This window comes from Aptenodytes forsteri, unplaced genomic scaffold (assembly GCF_000699145.1).
Source record: "Aptenodytes forsteri isolate BGI_AS27 unplaced genomic scaffold, ASM69914v1 Scaffold65, whole genome shotgun sequence".
NCBI classification, from domain to species: domain Eukaryota; kingdom Metazoa; phylum Chordata; class Aves; order Sphenisciformes; family Spheniscidae; genus Aptenodytes; species Aptenodytes forsteri.
Genome location: NW_008795127.1, coordinates 8,095,203 through 8,117,769, shown reverse-complemented (window position 1 = coordinate 8,117,769; position 22,567 = coordinate 8,095,203).

The following is a 22,567-nucleotide window of genomic DNA, read 5'->3' as shown; positions in this document are numbered from 1 at the left end:
CTTGGGTCAAATCCTTTAGCCTTTGGACAGATGAATAAATAAACAGCGTTCTAGATATAAGATGGATGTTCACATTTTTTCTAAAAGAAAAAATTTCCACACAAATGACATACTTTCAAAAAGTAAACAAACCCTTAAACCAACAACTGTGAAAATATATTTAAGAAGTTTTTGTATGAAAATACCTTTTACAGGAAAGCGCATCCAAGCAGCAGACCAGTTTCTTCCAAAATATAGCTCAAACTACATGAACCTGCACTTGGAAGTGCTGCTCTGATTTAGAACATTATTTCTGGACATCATAAAAGAAAGTAACTTCCACTGTTGCAAAGAGAAACTTCCTCAGAGAGAGCCCCAGCAAACTTATGCAAGATTTCTGCCATCCTTCTGCATCCCCAGTCTGCTGGGAGGTGCAGATAGCAGCCCGTGCTTCTTTTCTGAAAAACACCCTAGAGCTCTATTTTCCAATATTGAACTTTTAGGGATTGTGTTTACATTTAATAAAAATCCATTAATTTAGATATGAAGAGCTACTGCAGCTGTTATTCAACTATCCGCTTCACAGGGGTATCTAAAATTTCCATGTAAAACTCTTTTTTTCCCCAAACCCATGGAATTCCCATCACGGGTTATCCAGTGCCAGAGTCAGCCTAGCGGAAACTGTAACTATCAAATGCAGTTGAAAAAAAGATAAAAGGAAAAGGTTTTGTGCTGATGCTCTTTCCAGGATCCTCAAGAAAAATGAATGAAATTCATAGTCTTCTGGCACTTGCAGCAGCTCTAACCTGAAACTGTCACGCTTATTAGAGCCTTGCCAAGAATATTTTCAGGTTTTGACTGAGCAATCCACCTGAAACAAATGCCGAATTCTCCCAGACGTTAACTCTAATGCTTTACCATTTCTACATGCTGAGAACACATACATTATACACTGACTAGGGCTGCCGTCATGACATATGGAAGTTCTTAACTTCCCAGGCTCTAAAGTAGAAGGACATGGTTTAGACTTCTGCAAAATTCCTTTAAATGACACATTTTAACATTTTTGTGTTTCTGAACAAAAAACAAAACACACACAGCAAAAATGGGATTATTAACTGGAGTCACTAAAATGCCAGGCATAATACATCTCAAAGGGGAAAAAGAAACAATCTGGAATCGCAACACAGACCTCACCTCATTTGTTTTGAACCTTTGTAATGTCTAGCATTGCCCAAGAATAAATCTGTAACAAAATTATAAGCAGTGTAGTTTCACTTTTAGAGCTAATGTAATACATCAACTCCTTCAGGAAGAACAAAATCTATGTTGAAAAGTTGAGGTCAGCACGGCTAGAAGTCGAATGGATGTGAAAAAATCTCAAAGAATCGGGTGGCTGCTTTCTGTCCCCAGCACAGTCGATGGGGCTGTCTTAGGTGAGTGGGGAGGGCGATGGGTCCCGGGGGAGCATCCTGTGCCCTAGGGAAGGGGAGGACAGGGAAGAGCAGCCGGGCTGCCTGCTGCCTCCCTGCCCTCCCGAGAAGGAGACCAACGTCGGCACTTGGCCGGTGACTTTGCAGCCTTGTCGGAGAGTTTACCCCCGAGACCGATTTCCCCCCTCCCCCAAGAGAAAGCTCCTCCCAAAGTTTGACCTGAATTTTCTTGGCTGAAATTAAAGTCCATTAATTTGTATCCTCTCTACCGATGCCAAGGAAGATAGACTAGCCCCAGTAGCTTTTATGCATCCCTTAAGGCTGCAGCCTGGTCCTGTACCACTGCTCTTAGACAACAGTAAGCTCAATTCATCCAGCCTCCCTTCATTGATCACAGGCCTCGGAAACATGACCTCTCCCGCTGCTGCCCTCTGGACTCGCTCCATTTTCTCCAGACCCTCTGGAAATGCGTCATCTGCTGTACTCCAGCTGAGGCACTATCCATGTGGAGCAGGATGGAAGGATTACTTCACATTTCTTGCGGGCTATAGGCCTGTTTATACAAGCCAGTGGGATGTTTGCTTTTTTTGTGGCAACGCGACTCTACTGACTCACGGACAGCTTGTGACACCCTGCAACCTCCAGAGCCTGCTGCTTGGATGCACCACCTACGCGGCCACCCCTCATCCCACATCTGCATGGTCAACTAGTCCTGCCTCCACCAACTGCTGCAACGGGCAACTCTCTCCTCATCATAATCACTCTAAATGAAAGAGTCTTGGGGTATCTCCGAAAGGCTGTTGAACTGCACTCATTAAATTAATTAAAAAAAGAAAAAGGAATAATTACCAGCAGATGGCAGCCCCCTGGCCTGGTGCAGAGCCCATGACACCAAGTTGTCCATCTTCCCTGTCTGCTTTGTGGGGAGGGAGGAGAGTTGATCCAGAGATGGTTTTCTGGGTGGGCTGCTGCAGAGCAGAGGGACAACCCCGGGAGAGGGAGCAGTGCAGAGGGTGGCTTGCCAGCTCTCACCTCCCCTTCTCTCTTGTTCCCAGAGGGGAGATGGGGCTCAGCATGCCTGCAGCAAGGCTGCCCAAGCAGAAAGTCCATTTCTAGCATCACCACCTTTGCAAACAGGCTTTCCTCTGTAGTTGTCTCCGCTCATCTGGAAGCAATCTAAGGCCGTGATGAAATACATGCCCTATGCGCAGTGAGGTGGGAGTTTAGCTTGGGGGTTCTTGCACACACACACACCAGCCGTGGGAGTCAGTGCCCGGGTTCAGGCTCCCAGCTGACCCCAGGACCACGGTGCGGAGAGGGCAGCAGCCCGGCCACCTCTGTGGACTTGCCATCCTGTCCAGCCCCACAGGGATGAGGTCTGGGGAGGAACAAGCCTTCTTTCTCCAAGCGGCGTTGCTCAAACAAGCCCCACACAGGATGGGACTTTCTGTCCTGCTTTGCTACATCCTTTATCAGTTCATGGGAGATGTTCGTGCGGTAAATCTAATTCAATCACGTATTTATTTATCATACACTCCAGAAGGAGCCTAGGCAATTGAATAAACATGTGGCAGCCTATGTGGGGCTGCTTTTTCAAAATGCCTTTATAACTTTTTTTCCTATGATCTGTGCAAAAAGGCGTGTTTATAAACAAATTGCAAGATCTATTTATACTATAGATCAAGACATTTAGACAGTAGCATCTCAGAGACTTTTGATGGAGGCGGTAAACTGGGCTGGAAGTTGATCTGACAGGAAATAAAAGCTAAAATTGTTTTTCTAAAAACTAGCAGATAACACTAACAGGCTGGGATGAGTAAGAGCACGGAATCCAGATCAAGACATTGGATGCAGCAATCTGTGTACTACAAAAAGCTCTGTCAACTTAAAGAGATTCACATTTATAGAACAAAAACAACAGCGTATTTCAATCATACAAGAACAGAAGTGGAGCAGAGCTTCCAAAAATCCCCAAAGCAGGATCTCATGTTTAGCAAGAGAAAATTTCATGGTGAGCAACATAAAAAATAATAAAATAAAAGCCAAGACTAATAAATGACTTGAATCCATAGACATATTTTTTGGATGACTGGTTGGGTAGGTCAGCACGATCTCCACAGTTTGTTCTAGAAGAAATCTTGATTAGGTCCGTTCATACAGATCTTTATCACACATGTGAACTTCAAGTTTTACCATCACTCTAAAAGCAAAGAGCAGATGCAAGATGGAAATCAGCCAAATTAAAGATGGAAACAAATACTCTTGCAGCAGTACAGTTGTTAATGCCTCTGGAGGGGTACAACTACATTGAAATTCAAAAAAATACAAATGTTACAATTTTTTATCCTGGTAATATAAACGTCAGATAAACAGTTCCTAGCAAGTTCATGCAACCAAGAACTGGGGGAGGGAAAGCCCACAGCACCTGGATGACTAGTATTAGACATAATGAGAAGGAAAAAACAGCCATAAAATCTTAGCATACTGCAGCTCCCAAGCTGCCTGCGTATGCAATCCAGTTACAGCCCCAAACGGCTTCGGCAGAGTCTCTGGAGGAAGCAGCATTCAGCAGACTGCCTTGCAACACCAGCTCCAGGAAGTCATCAATCAGCCCAAGGAGAGTTACGCTGAGATTCTGCCCAGATGAGAGGTTATCAGCAAAAATAATGTTCCTGCCGAAAAAAGTGGAACCGAAAATGGATGCCTGAATAACTAATCAAATCGCATCCTTGTTGTGATCAGCAGGGAAACTCAACACTCTTCACAAGCTGGATGTCCCTGACCTTCTTCTGAAGGTCCTGTGGAGACACAGCAGTGTTGGTGGTAGTATTTCAGCATGGCAAGATGACACATCAGCAAGAAATAAGCTAGCCCTTACATGAGCGAGGCAGTTTTGACTGGAAACAAAATGACTAACCCCCAAGTCATAAACAAAGACAGCCACATGGGGTCAGAGTGAGGATCCTGCCCAGCACCCTGCTTCTGCCCCACAGGAGATGTCTGAGAAAGAGCAAGAGAACAAAACACCTGCAGCGAGATGCTTTCCTGCTACGTTCTCCACATCACCTGTGGTTGAGGAACCTTGCCCAGAGGTCGCATCCTGCTTGATAAAGAAACTACGTGCTTGAACCATCAATTCAAAGAAATGAAGGCACCGAAAGTAATACTACTCTCAGTGAGGGAGTACACATCTGGATACCGGGAAGCAAATAAAATAATAGACAGCTGAGGTGTGAAGTGAAAAGGTGTGAACCCCTTCAGTCCACCTCAAACCCTGGGGGAGTTATAAAGCACATAGATAATGGGGCTCCAGGCTCCTGCTGTCTGAAGTATCTGACAGCCAGGAATGCTGTCAGGAAAATAGGAGTTTTTATTTTCTGGCATAAGCACAGCGTCTGGATCGGGGTTTTAAAGTCGAATATAGTGTCACGTGACAAGGTCAATATTTCCTCTGGCCACAAGTGTTACACTCGCTGTGATTTCACCCATATCAAGTCCCAGTGATGGACGGCAGGGTTCATATCTAACTGGCAGCAGCTACTAAGATGTGGGGTTCCTATCCAGAAACAGCCCCCCCAAAACTGGCTAGCTGCCACCTAAAGAAACTGTGGTTTGAAAAACAGCCCTCTGTGGTGTTGAGGTGAGGGGAACGTTTTTCCTTTTGACCACCGGCAACTGTTACACACACAGACCGATAATCTTTGGAGTACTAAACCTATACGTGGTAACCTGTACTTCGGCAAATACAACAAGAAAAAAATGGGCATTTAAAACAAAAAAATGTCTACATCAAATTTCTATGAATTTAGAACATTTAAAAACATAAAAAAAAATCAGCATTTACTATTGCCCAAATCTTTATAAAAGAGATATTTCTCATTTATTCATATCCTTTGGGAATATTGCCATAATGTGGAATGGTATTTTTCGTATATTCTTACTATAGGTTTAGTTACTAAACAAAGGGCCACCTATTAGGTTTTCATATGGAAGAAATATGTAGGTCCTCTAATGATGAAGGCTGCTTTCCAATTCCATAATCTGAAAGATGAGTAATAAAATAATTATTTTTCACAAGAACAGTAGTAGCTTAATCTAGCCATTTTGCAGGTCCCAGCAAATGATAAAGATATCCTACATTGTCTTTTATAACTCTACAATCACGTAAGAGCTAAGCATATTCTGCCCATGATGGGTAAGAACACTAAGTGAGAAAATTAGTTGGAAGTCTGTCTTCAGAGGATGAGTACAGGTGCTGCACATCTGGTTGTGCCCCTAGTGGTAAATATTTGAAAGTGCTCCGATAAATAAAGGAAGAAGAGATCTTAAACATCAAGGGAAAGTATAAAGGGAATCAGCAAGGGGTTAGCAAGGAATCCTGCTAGCAAGGTGAAAATGAAAATACCCAAAAAAAGCCACACTAAGAAATGAAAATTCAACAAACTTATTTCACTGAAAGCAAGTTAGAAGTTCTTGCTGTCCTGGGAAGCAGGAGGCTCAGTGCCTTCAAGTCACAGTGTCTCATTAGATATGTTTTTCTTATTTTTACCTCTCCTTCAGTGTTCTCACAACCTCTCCTACTTGTACTATGATGTATGATATGATCTGCAAGGCCGTTGACCAGCCACTTTGGGCCAATTTCCTTACAAGCTGATTTCAGATCAGTTGCAGATGGCTAGGTTTTTGTGCCAATGATGCTGAGCATTTGAAATTGTTTTATCATCCAGATGATTGCTTTGTTTCTGTGGAAGGAAAAACCCCATATACTCCATTTCGTCACAAAGCAGGAATGCGTTAGAATGTTTTTGTCAATATAGACACTGTAAAGTTATATATCTATGAAAATTTCAATGTATTATAGCATTTCTAAGCCATTTATAGAGGGTGACAATTTTGCAAAAATATTGTTAACTGTAATGTGTGAACCCAGAGAGAGATCATAAAAAAACCTCTACTCTGTTGTGATAACAGTTTGATAAAATATCCATTTTTTCTGACTGCTAATCAGCTGTTTTTAATGCTAATAGATTACCCAGCTGATTCTTACACCACCACTCATAGCAAGGCTGGAACATGCTCTTTTTTCTCTTTCTAGATCTGAGCTGCAGATTGCATGTTTTGTACAAGAAGCCTGTTCCCAGAAAAATGCTTTCCAAGTATACATTTTATTTAAAATGTTCTTTTAGTGTTTGGAGCTGTCTGTCTCCTTACCTGTTGCCTGTTTTCATTTTGAGGAGTTTCACTGAACCCCCCAGAGATGTCTCTTTCGCACTTTTGATAGGAATTGTCATACTCTTACATTAATTGCCTAACACAAATCTCTTCAGATTTACTGGGTTTGAGACTAAATTTTAATAGAAATACTAGGGGAACCGTTTCCATCTCAGGCAGACTATTTGACTATAGAGCAAAGAAAATCTCACAATTTTTTTTTTGTGAGAAGGGTATTTCTACTCTAAGCACATAGCACAGATTTGCCTTTAGCCAGAACACTGTTTCTTAAAATGAGTCATCCATGAAAAGAGATAGGTTTAAATTACAGAAAAATGCTTTGCAAACTAACCAGTGTTGCAAAACCAGAAATAGCTCAGGAGACCTGGAGAGATTCCAGTTCCACAGTATTCATCCATTCCCCCAGTCCCCAGACGTTCAGTCTTCCTGTCATCCTCCCTCCTTTTGGGAGATTGTTAACTTTTGGTTAATGCAAGACTAAAAATCTGTCCAGAAATGGATGTGTTAATAGGGAGTAAGAAACAAGTCATTCTTTCTTCTTTTATTGTTTCCAAAAGGAGAGTCATGTTGTAGAGGCTGTACTGAGCTTTGTCTCGTAGTCTCTACCATGACTTTTGTTACATACACAAATTTGGGACAGCATATTTAAGTAACAGATAACCACAGAACATCTCATCCAATGCATTCCCTTTCCTGTTCATGGAAAGAGTTGACTGCAGCATAGCATGGTGTTTCTGTCTTTGGTTTTGAAGAGCTGAATCCAAAACCATCCATTTTCTGTTCCGTCTGGGGCCATAAAAGTCAGAGCCTGTCCTGGAAGTACAGGCATTTTAGATCAAGAAGGAAACTCCTTCAGCAGTTGCAGAAGAGCCTGGATTATTCTGCAGCACATAAGGCTTAGACTGTGCATTTTACAAAACCTTTCCTGCCGTGACACACTGCAACCCGGACTCATCCATCTCAAGCATGAATTTCTTTCTGCCTCCTGCTTGCAGAGGTCTGCTCAGGGACAGGAGCTGAAGCAGAGCTAAATTCCTGACCCTTGTCTCCTCACCAGCCAATGCAGCCAGCCAGGGCCACGGGAGACTGCTCATTCCAGCCGCCACCCAGGCCCAATGCTACGTTGCAGCCTGCATATAATTATTTGGAGAAGCAGTTTTCGTAAAACAGGGTAGCCCCGTGACTTCAAAAGTATTTGCAGGAAAAGCTCTGTGATGTATGTACTTCTCTGCAGAACTGTGAACCCTGAATCACAACACTTATCATGAGCCAACATCAACACACACTGCTGATGGCCTGAAGATTATGCCAAGGAGAGCACTACGCCATGCGTGTCCTGGTCTACCTTCCCCTGAAAAGCTTCTGCTGGCCACCGTTTCCCTAGTCCTCTCCTTGCAGACAGGTCTCAGCCCAATAGTAACTGAGGCAAACTGTGCTCATAGGAAGGGGAAGACAGAAAACATGGGGGAAACTATTTGGATGACAATAAAAAGCAGGTCAGATGGTGACTTCCCTGCCAGGAGGGCTTCTGACTGCCCTCCTGACTTCCCGGGCCAGAAGGAAGCTCTGTGGCACGGTGGGGGCTGGCAGGACTGTCTGGGATCTGACCCTCTGAGGCTTTTCTTTCCTTCCTTTCCTAAAAACATTAAAGTAGATCTTAGCTCAACCACTTCTCTCCTTCCTATGTTTGGCAGCAAGGTTCGGAGCAGAGACCAGCGGCAGCCCTGAGAAGCCCTTTCTCATGGTCTGTTACAAAGGATTGCTCCACTGCAGGTGAGCGTGGAGAGGCACACGACACTTCCAAACTTCAGCTTTTACAGATGGAGTTTCTGTGTGTCTTTCAGACGCCTTCATAGGTGTCTAGCATTTCAAAATGCTGAGAGTATCTGGTCTTGGCATTAGAGGGGGAGGGGGGGATTTTGGAGAAGGATGTAAATACTAACAATATGAAATACACAGGTAGCTTTGGGTGGAGATTTTTAACGTCTTCAAGGTTAACCTGATGAATATTGTTCAAATATTTTAATGAATCAAGTACACACTAAAAAAGTTTATTTTGTCCATCTTTCTTTGTTCAACTCAAAAAACTCCCACCAAAACTGCAGTAGTTTATTTCAACAGCATTAGAGGACATATGGGAAGGAAAATCTGTAACCATTTTTATGTCAAACAAAGTGCATTAACTGTTGGACATCTGTACTTGCATTTCCTTTCTCCAAACACAATTTGTTAACACCTGAACAAATTCGCAATATTTCTCCATGCCACTGAATACAGATTCATTGTTTGCATCTACCACCTTTTCTTCCTCTCTCCCTTCCTCCTTCCCTCTCCCCCTCTCCAAAAAGGTTTGACTGAACAATTGCACCCAGCTCAATCACTGTCAGCTTTTCCAGGAATTTGGCTGCCTATATGTAATAGCTGAGGATGGGCCCCCAACTTTGAAATCAGACAGCCTGTATACCGATACTTGCAGTTTCCAATGGGAAACATCTTACTTCTGTTCTTCTTTCCCATTATTATTTTTCCTTTCTTCTTTCAGTGCTGTCACGCTCATGGTTGAGGGAGGTATAAACAGAGTCTCACCATGCCACAAAATACATAGCAGCACTTTGGGAAGTTTGACAAACTGGAATACATGTTTAGATTTCCTGACTCAGAGACAATGCAGAAAAGAGGGTTCTGGCAAACTTCCTGCAGATGGGATGCAATTGCTTTGCTCTGTGATACACAGGAGGTGTTACAGGCACTTTGAAGATTTACGGAGCACCAGTTCAAGAAGAACAAATCATTGTTTAATCTTTGTGTTGTAATTAAATGCAACTTAGTGGAGTTTCTGCATATGAGAAAGCTGACTGGAAAGAAATCAGATTGCTGTAAACTAAAAAGAAATTATAACGTGACACTGCACAGCATGTAAGTATGGCACAGTTCCTCTCAAAGTACCTCTCAAATTTTGTTGCCTCTTCCTCCTCTGACTTCTTTAGGAAAGATGTGCCCCTTCATCATTTTCTTTTGTGTATGATGATTCGTTTCCTGCACACATGGCATTTGGGACAATTCACAAAATTTCACCCGGTCCACGGATCCTGGGGAAAACGGACTGGAATTTCCAGGTGATATTTGTGCACATCACTATAAAAAAGATCTGATCTAACTTCATGGCCATATGAATAACCTGGGTTGTATATAAAATTTTAGTAGCAGACACCTAAATATATTTGAACCTTTCCTGGCTCATTGTAGTCTTTGGTCCCTAGCTTGCCTTCTCTACTGTGTGCTGTCTTTTGCGCATCCATGGCTTCCCCACCCACAGCTCCTTCTGACCTCCCTCCCCTCCATCACTGAAATGCCTTCTCTTCCCCTTCAGTGCCCACGAAGCCCCCGCCAGGCAGATCCCATCATCCCCAGATCTCCTCTGGATCGACTCTTTGCATTCCCCCATGTTTTTGTCTCCGAGGCAAGTGAGACAGAGGCAGGTGGAAATTATGCTAAGAAACTCCAAATTCTTCCTGTTTTTTTAAACTAGATTTTTCATTTCAAAATTTAGATCATTGTTTATAAGGTGAGTTTGCACTTGTCGATAACATCATTATTTATAAAGCACTTTAACTCCAGTGATCAGTTTTAGTCTTCATCAATTTGTAGTTTTATTATTTTAATTCAACAGACCCAGATTTTTAAAACCAGGAAGCTAATGTTTTCTGAAAGGCTGAACAACTATTAAAAGAGGTCAAGCGCACTGAAACTGATCTCTCAAATTCAAAGAAGCTCTCCTGTAAAAGCAATGATTTTTTTTAAAAAAAAAAAAAAAAAAAAGCAGGTCACAGAAACCTTAAATGAAGCTGGGAAAACACTTCATAAACATATTTTTGTCTTAGAGCAGTTATCAGTAGTTTGTATAGAAATCTCAATGCACAAAGCACACTCCTGCCCCTAAGGCACTCGGCTCCCCCTTGCTCTGTATGCATTGCCTAGAGCCTAGAGCAGGCGACTCGCCCTTGAAATGATAGTACAATAATAATCATATCAAAATATTCTAGTTGACCTTTTTTGGCTTATGGCCAGAAAAAATACAACCATAAACTGTTTAGAGAATACGGCAGGGTTTTTTTTCCCTTCCATGTGCAGTCACATATATTTCACCTAGCAGATATGAGAAAAATATCACTGGTAATGGATAAAATCTTAAGAAAAAACAAACCTGTTTCAGAAACATCTCAGCTAAATAAAAGACAGCTTCGCAACAAAGCTCCACCGTACTGCAGTGGTGCTAGGTTTTTTTATTATTTAAGGGCAATGTCTCTCAGCATAGGAAACCTTCAAGGGAATAATAAGGCAATTCAAATGGATGTAAGAAGAAAACCAGGACACACAGAACGTGAGACATCTTATTGCATTTTTCTGAAATGATCTGTTCAAATACGCATGTTTTAACTCACATAGTGGGCATTTTCAAGTGATCTTGCTGTATTCTACTAGATTGTGTTATCTGTACAAATCTAGGTAGACAAACATTTTAATTCATAAAATCACAGCATTGATTAAGATCATGAAGGATGTGCAAATAAAATTCACAGAGAAAAATCAAGCTCTTCCCAGAAGAACAACAAAAATATGAGAGGACCTTTAAGGAAAAGGTTTTAGGAAGCAGTAAATACGTCTGAGAGAGGCAAGGTTATCTGGGATTTATAAATTTTTCCAAATATTTATGCCAGGTGTTAAAAAGCAGCATTGCCCTTGCTTAAAACTATTTGGACAAGCAGGCTTACAGCTTTCCTCTCTGTGTAAACAGTATAGCAGCATTCTAAACAGATTAATAGTGGTATCTGTTCAAGTCAAATATTTATGTAAGCTAGATGAGTGGAAAAGGTAGTCTAAGGAGAATATTTTAACTGCAGATTCTAAAAGGTACTGAAGTATCCTGCCTGCATGCAAACAGCCCACCTTCACCAAATCACGTTTTTTAAAATGAAAAGGTTTCACGACCTAATCCATTCTTTCCGGTGACCTAACAAAGATTTTCTCTCCCTTTCAGAGCTGTCAGAGATATTTATACTTGTGCTAACCATCACAGCAGCAAGGTACCAGTACAAAGGCTGCAAAACCAGAGTTCAATGGCCAAGCGCTAGACTGGGAAGGGGTCACAGATTCTCTCTGGTCTTACTGTGGTTTTATTCGACAACTACGAATGAATAACTAATGCTCAAATTGTCTCATCTGCAGCCAGGTGGAAGGGAAAGCAGAAGAGGAGAGATGGGCCCCACGCTGCTGCGTCATGTTGCAGTGCAGCAGAGCCCCTGGACCAGCCAGAGCTGCTGCTCTTGGGGCAGGCTGCTCAGGCGCAAGCTGCTCCCATGGGAAGCTATTGCTGCTGTTGTTCGCACAGCAAGGGCCTCAGCCTACTGTCAGTCTGTAACAGAGGACGGTATGGAATAGCTCTTCTAGTCCATAAAAACTATTGGAGAAACTCAGATTTTATGGTGGTGTTCTGGGTCAGGCAAAATTGACAGACACTAAACCAGGTTGAATTTAAGAAGACTGAAAAAGCTGAGGCAGTGTTTCTCTCTCTCTCATACCCACGATCAGTGGATTTGAAGAAAACTTTAGACATCCCCTTGCATATGAATCAACATCCCTTATTCATTTCTGTCCTAATTTTTTGAAGTTTTCAATTCAAGTAAGAATTCATTTCAAACAATAAACAGCTATGGAATTAGAGCAGCACGACACAGAGGCTGAACTATTTTATAGCTAAAACCTGACGGGTCATATTTCACCACAATGTTTTCAACATCTGCAGATTTCTCTTGTTTTGTGGAAGACAGCAGTAAATGTCTTGCAGAACAGGCACCAGAGAGGAGCAGCCAAGATATTTAGGTGGCACAGCTGTACTGCCTCAAGAGCTGGACGGAAAGCTGTCTCCAAGAGCAAGCAGAGTGAGGAAGCCTTACACAGCTACATGCACTCACCATTGTTTTGTTAAACTGGGCATTTGTCTTCTCCTGCTCTGGACGCCAAACAGCAATAGTTAATTGATCTGGATCACAGAAAGACTGGTGGGAGCAGTCAACGCAAGGGAAAATCCCCTTTTCCTAAAGCCGAGTCTCTAAACACCAGCACCCATGGGCTCTCTGGAGGTTACAAGCCCAGCAAACCCACCACCTCCAGGAATCGCCCATTTCTGCACCGCAGTGGGCTGCAGCACAGCCCTGGACCTTGTTGTTTTGGGGACCTTGAGCACAGGCTGAGAGAGCAGAAGGTGCAGAGGCACCACTGGGTGCATCAGCAGCGGGGAAGGGGTACACCTGGAAGCAGATAGCTCCAGTGAAAGTAAGTGGTGGGCTTGTTAATTCGATGGCTGGTGGTTTTTCTGCTTGGCACAGTAAGGGGAGTTTGTGCCGCCTGTGCACTCTGTGGGAGGTGATGCACCTGGTGTGCAGCTCTACCGGGCCAACATCTCCTCTCCAGCCTCCACGTGTCGTCTGAATTTGTCTCCATGTTAAACTGGAGCTCCAAACCTGACAGCACAGACCTATTAATAAATGGAGGAAAGGGAAGAGAAATCCTCTACATACAACAGCTGCAAATAAACAAACAAACAAATAAACAAACACACACTTCTGCAAAGGATCAGCAGTATGTCAGGGCAGAGTAGGTTTTTTTCCCAATAATTTCATGCAGAGTGTGCAAGCAGGTGATAAAGGCTTTTGAGAGAGGCACTGCCTTACTGAGGATGCAGGAGCCTCTCCACTTGCTGTTGGTGACCGCCCTGGGAGGCGTGGGACGGGAGCCGGTCCTGCACCCACAGCCATCGGGATGAGGGGGAAGGAGGAGACAAGCCCTGGTGCGGATGCGGGAGCATCAGGCGCTCCCGAGGGAGGAGGCTGTGAGCTTTAATGCTGCCCTGGCCAGGAGTCCTGAATCTCTCAGCAAAAGTGTTTCTGAGCAAAGGGCAGCCACTGGTACCTGGTACCTGGTACCTTTCCCAAATAGTGGCACGTCCTTACCAAAAGCCACAGGCTTTTGCACAGCCAACTCAGGCTTGTACATGCTGGCCAGACTTTTTTGCTCCCCTGCCTCACACCTTGTCCCCATTTGCAGGTGTAGACAGGGACAAGGGAGTCAACCCACTCCTGCCGTCCCCAGTTTGGAAAACCCTGCGGGATCAGCAGCTCGCGCTGCTGAACTCCTCCTGACTTCTTTTTGCAGCACAGGCTCCAGTGAAGAAGCCTCGTGTAGGACCTGGTTTTCCAGCTGGTTTTCAGCATTCCCAGCTGAGCTTTCTTGCAGGAAATGTGCACCTTGGAGCACAGCCATCTGCATCGGCTGTAATCCCAGCGGCCTTCCTGCCTTGCTGGGGCTGGAGATAGAAGCCGCGGAGCCTGGCACAGGAACTGTCCTGTCCTGTCCCAGCCTCAGAAAGGCAGAAAGTTAAAAAGAAAACACAAAACAACCCAAAATATACAACTGCAATCCACTGCTGCTCAGCAGTGGCGTGGGTCTGATCGCTGCTGTTCGCATGAAGTTCAGAAAGGCTTTGTTCAGGCTGCACAATGTCTTCCCATCTGAGCCTCAGCTTGCAAGAAATGCTCACAGTAAAAAAAAACAACTGTCAAAAATTAACTTTTGTATGATTACAGACTGGGGCTATAAATCCTGAGCTCAAATCTGAGGGATAAATGGGTTTGGATTAAATAGTCCACTTTCAGAGGCTTGAGTGCTGAATTTCAGCTATCTTATTTGAGCACAGAGGTGGTGCTCTAGAGTCTATTCTAGAAGATCAGGAGATGGAAATGGTGTTTTCATTTAGATTTAGATGTCTGGGTTTCAGGGCAGTCTCCTCAACAAGCAATACTTCCACTGAGTTCATTTTGCAAGTGAGGGGATTGCTCTGTCGGAGGATGATGACTGCTGGCAGTCACAGCCCTGGCTCTCACACCACAAACCTTGTCTTTCAGAGGTTTGTATTCACAACTGGTCTTCCAGCCACATTTCTCCAAAACGTTGGGTTAGCCTTTTTGGGAATGCTTCCAGAGCAAAGGCCAGGATCTTGGTCTCAGATGGTGATACCTCTTGTCCTTCTTCCAGGACTTACTGGACTGGCAATTCAGCTCGTGTCATCTAATTGCTCGAACTGAATCATACAAAATCTGGTCTGACTCATGAGAGGAGATTTCACATTCTTGTACACAAGCACACAGGAAAAACTCCCACATTTTTAAATGATTAAGCAAAGATACAGCAATTTCTGAAAGAGGCTGAAAACATGGCTTGTGTCAAAATATATGCTGGTCAAATCAGAGGTGTCAGATCTGCTATAGACACACCACATACTTCTATTTTGTACCAATGGATTACTACAAGCCTATCAAACACGTTATCTCCTGTTCTAACTTTTCGACGTAGACATTCAACTTGCAGAGTGTTGAGGGAAAGCAATTTTCCATCTCAACTAAAAATAATAATAGCTCAATTGCACGCAAGAAGTATTAAACTATCTTCAAAACGGAAAGGAGAGGATGCTTTCTGGATGAACAACACATCTAGATACATGTTATTTTCTAGTCCAAGTGGATTCCTTTCCAGATCAGCATCTTTTTTGCTCCACTGCTTATGTAGGTGGGATACATTACATGTTTATCAGTAGTTAGTAGACTTTCGCTTATGTAATTAATAATTATTTATAATAAAAAGTCCACAGAACTCTGCTCTTTTAGATATAGCTCATGAATATAAAGCACTGCATAGAAAAGTAAAGTCACTTGAAATCTAGTTTTATATTCTGGTAACTTTTTTTTAACATCCTGCTGTTGTACAGTAATACCATACCATAAGAGGGAAAAAAAGTACGTATTTTGGGAGTGGTGTTGGGAAGAGTCTAAAACAAGGATTTTGAGACTGAAACAATTTTAGGACAAGTTACAGGAAACCCAGTTAAATGGACACCAAAAATTTTCCAACGAGTCAAGCCAAATTCAATGTAAGCCAATCTAAGGAACGTCAGAGGAACACTTAGAGCCTTGCTATGATTATCTGTGTCTGTGCCTCCACACTCAGTTCAATTTTCAGTGCAGTGTGACTTAGCAGGATGTTCATAAATAGATCCCTAACCTTCCACTTAAGTCACATTAAAGCTGAATTAAGCATCTTATTGCAGTGCCATACCATATGCTCTAGATAACAGGGCAAAGTATTGATTGAATGGGAACTGCAATTATTCACAAACTCAGAAATACCTGGATAATTCTTGCCCTCTAGCAGATCGTATGCTACAGCTGAGCTGGTAATGGCCTTTGGCAAGGCACAGTTAACAACGTGATGATTTTTTTCATACTCTACAGAGATGGAATTATCTCATTCCTTCCCTTTCCTCCTCCTCACAATTTAATGGCAATTAATATGCAGACACACTAAAGAACTTCATTCTTGAATGCACTGACTAATTTAATACTAGCTCTGGAGAGCTCCAGAGCTAGTCTGCTGCCACATCAGTAGAGGGACACAACTCCGGATTTGGGCAATCTTTCCCCCAGTGCGCTCTGAATTCAGAGACTGGCAGGAACTAAACCTTGCTGAGCTCTTGTGATGAATCACAGTTACACTTAGGAGTCTCACACACCTCCACGGGGACAGAAATAAACAACTGCACTGAAAATAGAGGTTTTCTTTCCTCTACCCTCCCGCTGCTTTCTCATCTTTTCGATAGATGTGTTCTTTGGCTTCTTCCTACTCCCAAAAGGAAAACAGAGGACACATTAGGCTGGTGGTTCAATGTACAGAGATGAAAGGCTGAAAATCAAGCCAGGGAATCATAAAACTTCCAAGACTAACGGCTGAAACTTTCTGCATGCTTACTGAGCTTACATCTTTGTGTGCCTTTACAAATTATTCTGCAGATAAGAAAGGACCCTTTGTACTTTTATTTCTTACCACTCCAGCCAGTCCCAGTGAAGCAGCAAGCCTCGATGGCTCGTGCTTGCACCAGCTGAGCTCTCAGGAGCAGCTTATCCTTCTTTCTCACCTCCCAGGCCCCCACTCCAGGATGCCGAAGGACCCCTTTTGCTGGGGATGGTCACCAAGAACAGGGGCTTTGAGGGTAGACTGCCCTACTACAAGGTGTCAAAGCAAAAACCAACTAGACCTGTGGCTTTGTAGAGACCAGTGCAATGAGCAGAGAGCTGTGGTGATCTTCCCTCAGCAGCCCAAACTGCTGGAGACCAAATGAGAGAGTCTGGGACAGTCACAGCCTAATTTAGGTCTGGAAGAAAAATTCCTCATTGGACCAAGTGTCTGTTGTCCAGCCCAGAAATTGCAGATGTGGATCACAATGGCCTATCCAACAACTGACAGAGGGGAATATAACCTTGTAGCTCACTGCAGATGAAAGGAGGTGCCTAGAGGAGCTGCTTGAATATCCGGCAGCAGCAAAGTGCCTGAAGGGACGCTGTACACATCATGGGGTGCCTTGCCAACACCATCACTACACAGCCTGGGTGAAAAAGTCATTAAAATATCTGTTAGACTAACAGGCCACCCCTGCTCAGACTAAGTGGGCAGTAGTTCACGGTATAGAAAGAGGCATGTAAAATGCTTTATTTTCATCACGTGTATTACAAACATCAATCCTTCCATGGCACTAAGAAAAGCTGTCTCAGTTTTGTTCCTTCAATCTCTAGTTATTCATTCATCAGACAGTGATGAGCTGTGATGACCTGCCATCCTAAGCAAGGACAAACCTCACATACCCAATCACAAGCAGTTCAGCTCTTTGAAATAGATGGTGAAAAAAATACCCTATATAAATCAGCAAAGTTTGCTAACAGCTTACAGGAAGAAAAAAAAGAAGTCCCCTTTCTCCCAACAAAATCCATTTCTGAACAGTTTCTGAACAGTTCAGAAAAGCTGCACTTTTCACCATCAGAGACTTCCATGGTGTTGATTATTTTCCGATTGATTCCATGATATTGCGGCAGTGCTTTGGATGGAGGATTTCCTTGGCCAGAACAAGAGCTGAATTTGAATTTCAAATATTGCAGTCCACACAGTGGAGACTTCCCTTTCAGGAAGCGCTTTAGTCTTCTAAACTTCAAATTCCCCATTTTAGGAGGCTTGGCAAAACACAAGGATCCATAATTGTGCATGCAAAATATTGAAAGTGTGAGTGGATGCCAACAATCATGTCCTGCGCAGGCAGGACAGCTACATTTGCACAAAATCCTTTCCTGGTTAAGGACTTCTGATCCAGCAATGTATCATAACAGTTACAGGTGTTGTTTCTATTGTACAGACAGTGGAATTAAGACCCAGAAAAAGACATACTTCCAGCCTGGTACAGCAAAATAGCCGTAGAGAAGAGAGCATAAGATCTATGTAATATTTCTGTTTTTCATTGCTTGGGTATCCAAAGCTGAACAGCAGCTGGTGTGAAAGCAGCAGGAGGGTGACTAGAGGAGCCTGGCTTGCCCGGGGACCTCTTCGCTGCAGAAGGCACTGGCCGCTCGCCAGCCCACCGACAGATGCTGAGCAGCAGGTTCTCCCAGTGCAACCGATCTGGGCCAAAATACAGCCTGTTCCCTTCTCTGCAAGACAGTCATTTCCTACAGATAAGGAAGTAGTGTCTTGAACTCATTGCAGCTCAGCGTGATACTCAAATCACCCCAAATTTTGGAGACTTCTTATATGTACGGAACAGTGTGAAATATCTCAAGAGACGTAGCTGAACAATTTCAGGTAAGCAGATTTTAGCTGCTATTTTTCCTTGTGTACTGTATGCTTGTCTTGATGTGCTTTTACAGTTCCCTTAGCATACAATGAATCAGGAAGAATAAATACAAATGGACCTGACGCGGTAGCCTGCTGGTAAGTCTGCTCAGTGGTACAATCTAACACTGTGTATGACAAAATCAAAACAACCATCTTCCACCACACACAGTCTGCTGTAGCTGTATTTTTATTTTCTACAGTGACAGCATAATAAGTTTGTCAAAAAATATGTGCACGTCGCGTACATACATATATAAACATATACATACTTATAAATTTCCAGTACTGTACTCAACCGTAAATGGAAACAAGTCAACTTGATAACTAGCCAATATAAAGAGAGCTAAAAGAAATTTTAGCTCGCACACCTATCCCCTACTTCCCCTGCCAAGATGTGGTTTAGCCATCACTTTTTCCTATTAAAAAAGAAGTGTAAATGTTTCCTCTGTTCCTGTGTTAAGACATGTAGAAATAGGAAAAGTTATTAACACAATGACTGTCTGGACAAAACTTTATAACATCTATACCCAAAGGGCAATATTTTGGTATTATTGCAGTTGACAGTACTCAGAAATCAGCAGAGCCAGGATTTCCCCCCCAGCAATTCAAATGCACAAAGCAAATAAAATATAGAAAAAGAGAAAGAAAGACTGTAACACGTTTGATCTCTTGCAGTCATTAACTTCAAGTACTGGCTGCCTTTACCACAATACCTCTAGAGAGTCGTATAATTCCTCGTTTTTAGAAATTTCAGTCTTAGGAGAGAAGGCGCTCAATCTGAAAAAAGTTTTAAGTGGTGCTGCAGTGAAGCTGCAGAGGGGTTTAAGTGACTTGGTGAAACTTAGGAGCAAAGAGAGAGTCAGCACCAGGGCTGAGAGCAGCACAGCCTGATCCTTTTGCAATCCCTTCTCAGTCATGCTGCAGCCTCCATCCTTCAAAAATTCAAATTTGAATTTGATGCTCAGGTTAGGAGCATCTTTCACAGGAACCTACTGTTTGCAGCATGAATTCCCTAAAAAAAAAATAGGTGAAATAAAAAGTAAAAAATAAAAAAGGAGCCCAGCCCAGAGAGCAGGATTGTACCTTTAAGTGCTTTGACAGCTCTAAGTGTTTTCTTCCTGCTCAGGAGGCTTGTTGGCAGCCTTAGCTGACCTGCAGCCTGCTATGTCTTTAATCATGGGCTTCTGGCCATGGCTCATTCAGGAGCTGCTTGTACGTTCCTGGTTAATCTTAGCCTTCCCCATTAGCACTAGGGGAGATGTGCTGTCTGGCATGGAGGTAGAAATGCCCCAGCCCATGGGACTAGCCTTTGGTCTCGGGGACAGGGGGAAAACGTTACTGTAATTGTGACAGGCTTCAGCTCACGCAGAGAGATGTGCAGTTCTTGCATCAATGCACAGGATCCAGGTGCCACCAGGCCAAAGACCAGTGTTCTGCTACCCACCGCCAAGGGGGCGAGGGCTGCCTCGCTGCTGACTCCCCCCTCCTTGATACTGTTTAAGGATGGGGGCAACGGGAAGAGCTTTGCTACATTTTTTCAGGCTGCCCTCTTCCTGCAGCCCTCCAGGATAGAGCTGTACATGGGCACATGACCCTCACAAACATCCCCAAACAGGTCACGCAGCCCGAAGAGCTGCCAGCTACTCTCTTCTTGCCCCAGGCAGAAAGTTGGGCAGACTCTGGCCGTGAATCACAGGCAGCAAAGTCAGAAGAAATCTTGCATAAACAGCAAAAGCAACAGACACTCCAAAGAAAAAGGTCCAGGATGTCTCTGTGGTTACTTTAATAAGATGCTGATGTCTTCAGAGGTTGTTTTTCCCTCTGGACATCATAACTCAAGAGACATGGCCCACATTATCGGCAGCAGTTGAAAGAACTTTTTCCCAGGACGATCACAGTAGGAGCAGGATCTTTCTAGCACACTAATTACAAGTAATGGTGAGGATGGACAAAGCACACTCCAAAACTTCTTGTAGATGCATTAAAGATGACATCTCTGCTCGGAGGCTCTCCCAGAGCATCCTGTCAGACTGTACTAGTCGTGTCACTTCATATTATTTGACATGATGCCGTATGCGACTGATAAAACCAGACAGATGTACATAACAATAATGTAACTGTGAAAATGGCAAAATTAGTCCCCTGTGACATTGTGACCAAGTAAATTAAAGCCAGTAGGGAAAAATATGTTTCACATATATGTTTTTTCTACCTAGTATGAAATTATTCAGTTATTTACTATCCGAATCTTTTTGCAAGCAGCTGGCACTATAAAATAGGGACAGTCCTACACAGAGAATATAAACTGCCTTTTTGTATATGTAAATGAAGAGCAGCCACAAAATACATCCTGTTGACAGAATGACATAAAAATCGTTGGAGAGAAGGAGTAGATTAGGCGTGCTGCAATACAGCATTAGTTACTTCATCACATCTTTCTGGAAAAATGATGATGCTTGCCATCACTTCAAATTAGAAGGCATCTTCCTTTCAATTTAATGCGGTGTTCCCGGTCCAAGCATCTAGCCTCCAGGATTTTAGGTCCTGAGCTGTGAGTCAGCAGAGCTACTGCATTGCTCGACTGATTCAAGTATCGCTCATCGAGCCTTTGTCAAAGGGAGTGCAGTGCCATTACCTCTCTCCTCGGCTATTAGCACACCTTCAAGGAGCGGAAGCTTTCTGTCTCTCCTGGTTTGCTTCATCAAAATCTCTCTTTTGTACAAACTGTCATACTGTATCAGACAAAAGGTCCGTCTCCCCCCAAATTCTGGGATCTAGTGGCAGTCCATGGCCTCTGCTATGCTCCCAGGGGAAACACTGGTCTAGCTTCTCCCGCCCACCGTACTTTCTCAGCTATCCTTGATTAATACATAGCTTGTTACAATCACAAAGTATAAATATTTTTGGCATGAAATGGAACTGTTATTGACGTTAAATCATCCTATAAAAGCACTTATGGTAGATTTCAAAGATACTGGATTGCATGAAAATGCTTTATGCTGTCAAGCACTGTTTTGGGAAATATAAACGCCTTAAGTTCTTTGTGTATATAGAGGACAGACTGCATGATAGCCTGACCTGTCTTTAACATTTCCCAATCTTTTCCCAATCCTATTGCAGTTGCCCATTTTCACCTTTAAGACAGTAACAACAAACACCAGCGGCAGGACTGAGGGAAACCAAGCCTGAATTCTCCTTCAAATACAGTTTTGAAAAGTTTGGGCCCAAATATTTCAGTCACTTCTGAGAACAAAGCCTGAGGGAAAAACATTTTTTAGCCCACCTTAAAAAAACCAACTATGCACTAGCAAAATTTTCTTGGAAAAATGCTCAGGCCCTCTTGCTCTGAGGGAGGGACTGGGATTCGGGTGCAGGAGCATGGGAGTGCGGGACCTGCGACACCCAAGCCATGACTGCAAAGGTGGAAAGCCTGGGAGGGGACATAGCAACGGGATGGCAAAGAATGCAGCAAATGGGCAGAAGTGGCAGGAATCAGTGGGCAGAGAGGAGAAATACCCACATACAAAGGCATTGCTTACCAGAGCATCTCTCCGTCCCGAGGCCAGGACAGAGCCCGGCTCGCCTGAGGTTCACCATCCCTCCATCGCAAGGAACCAGTGACGGATGGCCTCTCCCTCTGCTCTCGCCCAGGTCCCAACGGACAGCAGCAATTACTGATGGTTGGTAACTAAGTTATTTAAAGTGTCAGAGATCTGTGTAATAGTTTCTAAGGCCTCAGGCGTAGCGCAGGTGCCAAATAATTGCCAGTACGATGCAAAACGTTTGGGGGCAGAACTATTCTTTTATAAGCAAACTGGAAGGTTATACATGGGAACAAATAAAGACCAGAACTTAAAGTCCAGTACTTACAAGACTAAGTTTGGCAATGTTGGCTAAGGCCTGAAATGAGGCTGTCTCTACAAGCCTAAAGCAGTTCCTTTTATGCTTGTTTGTTGGGATACCGTCTTGCAATTACATGAGTACACAGAATTTTTTCCATATAATCCCTTACCACAGTCAGTGCAAAGGAAAGAGAAGCTGTAGAAATACAGTAGACTTAGATACAGTATAAAACTGTTGGTATAATCCAGATCTGCAGAGAATAATTCACTTTGGAAGATGAGGCTTGGGACTGCAGATGAAAAAAGTTAGTTTTA